The following is a 5,352-nucleotide window of genomic DNA, read 5'->3' as shown; positions in this document are numbered from 1 at the left end:
GACAACTCCTATAAATGAATATTCATTAAAAAAAATATGTGTACGACCACTTTGAGTTTTATTTGTTAAACTATGCATTTTCAGACAAACCGAAATCGGTTACCAAATTCACAACAGTAAATTGACCTCATCAATTATAAGCTTGAACGCTTGAAACGTTCTTTGAAATCGTCGAAATCGCTTCATTATGCGGAACGTCGTGTAACGCTAAGTAGTACCAACATCGTGCGCAACGTCCTATGTAGACTTACCTTCTAATTCTATAAAAAAAATTCACAACTACTGAACAGGAACAATCATGGTATATTTTTGTCTATGAAACTACACTATGACATCTGATCTGCAAAACCTACAAACAGACACAGAAATATCATCAAATAGTGAAATATAAGATTGATTGCACCTTGTATGGATAGTTCCGACACGTGTTACATGGGGAGCCCGTTTGTTTACAAATAATAATGTCACGTGATCACGCACTGACCGTCACAATTTTTATCCTCCACCATTATTATTACACAATATTACTGTACTTGCACAATTCACAAATGCATAACCCATTTATCTTGCGGACATGTAATGGGAATGTACACGGTTATCAAAAACTTCAAAACTTTGCATGTACAGTTAATGAAGAAGTTATTTCATCAAATAGATAAGATTTTCACTCATGACACAAATTGACTGGGTGTCATCGCCATCGGGGATAATTGATAAATGGGATTACATTGACCGCCAAGAAGGTGTAGAGAACCACCTCTGGAGAACCTTAACATTAATTAGTAATACTCACCAAAATTTCTCTATAATTAACGCTATTTTCTGTTGGAAAATTTGAGAAAGATGCTGATAAACTTATTTGGTGACAGATTATTTTCTTGTTATGGCGCGAAATATATTCTTACTCTTAATGCTTGACGTCGAAGTTCAACATATCAACGGAAATTTTTGCGTGTGCTTGCGTTTCTTTAGATCAAGGCCACAGCTTTTCAACCAATCGGGGAATGTTTACTTGGGACATGCATCTATTTTTACTGCAGGTTTCGACATGTTTAAATCGGGATTATAGAAAAATGGAATGTTGTTGGTTGATACAAAACCGAAAATGATGAACACTTTTAGCAAAAGATAAATTGGATCGTGGGTCTGTGAATTCACATTATTTGTACAACTCTCCTTACTCTTGGGAAGCGTGTGCTTTACATCGAGGCTTGCGTTGCTTTACATTGACGCCATAGTAGTTCAACCAATCGGGGAATGTTTATTTGGGGCATACATCTATTTTTACTGTAGGTTTTGGCATATTTTAATCGAAATAAGAGAAAAATGGAATCATGTTAGGAGATATAAAACAGAAAATGATAAATATTTTTAGCAAAAGATGAATTGGATCGGGGTTTTGTGTATTCACATTATTTGTACAACTCTCCTTACTGATGGCAAAAAATGGAATTTCCGTGACCTAAATGGTTCGCGAAAATTAATATTTTTATATATATATATAGTAATAACAAAATTTAATTAAAATTATCATAATGTTAATTATTTTTTTTTCTTTTATTAGTTCAACCTTATAGCATCTAAATATTTGTACTATGGTACGGTTTGAAAATTGTATTCATTGTGTTGGTCAGCTATCTTACACGTCTCGATTTATTCACATTATACATCATCCTGTTCACATGCACACTATCGGTTTGCGTTCACAAAAATTCCGGATAAATGTCAATGAATCCGAAGTCAAAACACTTGAGGTAGTTTGACATCCGAATTCAACTATTAGATTGATATATGCGATGACTCAAATGCGTATTTTTATCCAGAGTATAAGTGCGTATGCTTTCAATTTACTATTTCTTGACCAAAAATACCACGTTCTGCATAAATACTAATTTCACTCGCGAATGCGAATTTTCGCTTTTCTTATCTAAATTCAGAACACGGCAATAAGAGCTTGCCATGTGACTTTCAAGCACGGTCATCATTGCTTACGGTATTCTTACCTCTAGCTGTTTCTCTTTTGTTTTCTTTTTTGAGTCACTGTCCTTTTATAAACTTTGACATTTTCGAAAAGCCAAAAATTTTCTACCCAAGGAATAGATTACTGAAACGTCGTACTTTATTTGGCCTTTTTAACTATTTTTATTCGAGCGTCACTGATGATTCTTTGTAGACTAAACTTGCGTCTGACGTACAACATGTTAATCCTGGTATCTTTTTATATCTACATGTCTTTTTATATAAATTGGTTCTTTTGAGAGTATGTTCAGGTATTCATAAAACTTCTGAAAATAAGATATTCTTCAAAACCAAGTTTCCCTGTAGAATATTTGGATTGATTTAAGTAAAATCAGGAAATCCTTAAAATTTGAGATGTTTTATGAGACCAAAATAAGTCTCTATATAAGAGGTCAAAATGAAGCTGGTGTGTTACTATCAAGAAAAATATACGAAACCTTCTTATATAAGTTGCATGCCACAGGGTTTCACATAACATGGAAAATGGACTTTAAATCTATCTGTACAACATCTACCATGAGTACAGACAAGTTCAATAACGAGTTGAGAATATGAAGACATCCATGCAGGAAACAAAATATAAAGATGATAGATAAAATAAATGCATCCAGATTATAAAGCAAACTGAGTGCTTAAATTTATATTGAGATTGGTTTGTGCAATTTGCATTATACATCCGGTTTGTAGAAGCTGGGATTTGCAATAGGATTATAAAAAAATGATGTACAATCCCAAGTAATAAATGAAATAGTCAAGCTTTAAAATGTATATTCAAATAGTAGCTGTATATACACTTTTCTATTCACACCTATCCAACATTGCTTTCAACTGACTTGTGCAAGAACGAACGCTATTACATATTTTTAATAAAGATAGTTTTAACTTCATCAGTATCTTCTTCTATTCACAGTCAATTATTTAAATTCAAAGGCAAACAAAAATTCAGCAACAATCTTTTGGTGACCAGTCAGCGGTCTTAGGTTCACGTATTGCTTTCTTTTTTTAAAGAAAGCAACTTGTTTTACAGTTTACATTTACTGACAGTCTGGGATTGATTTTTTTGACATGTTAAGTTTGTTAACCTTCATGGATTGTTATAAAACTTGGACAGAAGCTAATCTTCAAGACCAAGAAATAGCATCTAAAGAGAACGCTTGAATCTTTCTTAACATTCTGTATTTTGATAAATGGACTCACTTTTTAAACCAACATTACACTTTTACACTGACAGCAGCAATCGTAGGCGAGACACAGGGTTCCGCGGAACCCCTTACAATTTTTTTTACAACAAAACATACATGCATACAATTTCTATTTCTATTATTATTATTCAATAAAATAGTGCATCAGTATTGGAAATAAAGCTTCAAGTAAGGAAAATTATTCATGTTATAATAAGACATACCAAAAATGCCATCCTTGACTCCTATATATCATCTTGAACCATTCAAATATGTGCTCAATTATGAGTTTTGCGATTAATCATGTAAGGAAACAACTATTAATATTATCATTGTTTTTATTATATGGAAAAGGGTATGATATAAAAAAAACTTTGCGAAAAACCCACAAAATCTGAAAGACAGCAAACTATTATTCCCTATTATTATCATTCTTCATGTCCAACAAACAATGAGAAAATGGTCATGACTAAAATGAATAAAATATTTAACATTGAAATGAAGTTTAAAACCAAAATAATAATACTATAATTATAAATATGATATCTGAATCAAGTGTTAGACACTTCTGTTGAACAATCAGATACTGATTTAGAGTATTCATCAAATTAACTCTATTTTTGCATGTTTGAAATACAGAATTGCTAAAATCTTGTAAATTTTTTTCAGACTCGGTCACTGGAGTAATAAACTCGCTATCAGATTGTTAGTTCGTAATCCTTTATAATCAAGAGTATATATGCATTTTGTGTGATTTTCTCTACATATTTCGATAAAATGTATCACCACGCTCCTTATATCAAATCCAGTTTCAAATCCTCTTACCGTAAAAGCCGAGGGGGAAAACATCTGAATTTCTCTTATCTTTTTAAGTCCCGACCTTGAAGAAGGAAAATAAATTCAAGACCTCCTTCCAAAGACATTAAAATTTCATCCCCTCCCCAAAACACGTTTCAATACTTTTAATTTTTTGTCGAGCATGCGAATTTTGTTTCGCAAAAGCAAGACATAGCGATCCTAGATTTCTTCGTCGGCGTCGGCAGCGTCAACATTTAGGTTCAGTCTGTTGTTAAAGGTTTTTTGGACATCAATAACTTTGTCAAACCTACATGGAATTAGATGAAATTTGGACAGAAGCTTATTTATGACTAAAATACAGTATCCAGAGCAAAATTTTGAAAATATGTATTTTCATTTTTCCGTATTTTACTGATAAATGGACTTAGTTTTTTTTACAGTTAACATTCATATTCAGTCTAAGGTTAAAGTTTTTGTGTCATCAATAACTTTGTCAAACCTTCATGGAAGTCAATGAAATTTAGACAAAAGCTTGTTCATGACCAAAATACAGTATCCAGAGCCAAATTTTGAAAATATTTATTTTCATTTTTTCGTATTATACTGATAAATGGACTTAGTTTTTTTACATTTAACAAATGGATACAGTCTGGGGTTAAAGTTTGTCACATCAAATACTTTGTCAAACCTTCAAAGAATTTTATGAAACTTTTTTATGATTAAGAGATAATGTCTGAAGCACACTTTTGAAAATATATTTTCATTTTCAGTATTTTTCTGAAAGATGGACTTTTTGCGTGAACCCCCTGAGGGGTTCACGCTTATATATTGGCGAGTTTTGGAAGTGTCTATGGGCCACTCGATATCCTCGGAACGTCTCGAAAATTTTCCATCTTTTTTACAGGTAGTTATTTATGTTTTTGATACAGTTCCTCTATGGATAAGCTACAACGTGACAATGTATATTTCAACAATCCGGCAAACGGTTCATTTGTAGATTTGAAAGTAAAACAATAAAGACTAGGTTGCATTCTAAAAATCATTTATATGTTAGAACCTATTTGCCTTTTGACAAAATAATGTGAATATTTATTAAATATCAAGTATAATGATAATGTAATTATATAATTCATGCTTTCAGACGGTCCCTCTACGCGTTTTGTGTGTTGTATTTAATAAACCTGGGAATAGTTTATTGATATACAATGACCCAGAATAAACTGATTATTTCTGAACGTTCATCATTTGATATTAAGTATTTCAATTATAGCATGAGAAAATGTCGGAAAGAATGAAGAAAATTAAGAAAACGATATTTATGTTAACAATATTTATCTAAGGTCGGAAACACAGT

The sequence above is a fragment of the Mytilus californianus genome, unplaced genomic scaffold, assembly GCF_021869535.1.
Source record: "Mytilus californianus isolate M0D057914Y unplaced genomic scaffold, xbMytCali1.0.p SCAF_3, whole genome shotgun sequence".
In the NCBI taxonomy this organism is placed as follows: Eukaryota; Metazoa; Mollusca; class Bivalvia; order Mytilida; family Mytilidae; genus Mytilus; species Mytilus californianus.
Note: the sequence above shows the minus strand (reverse complement) of the source record.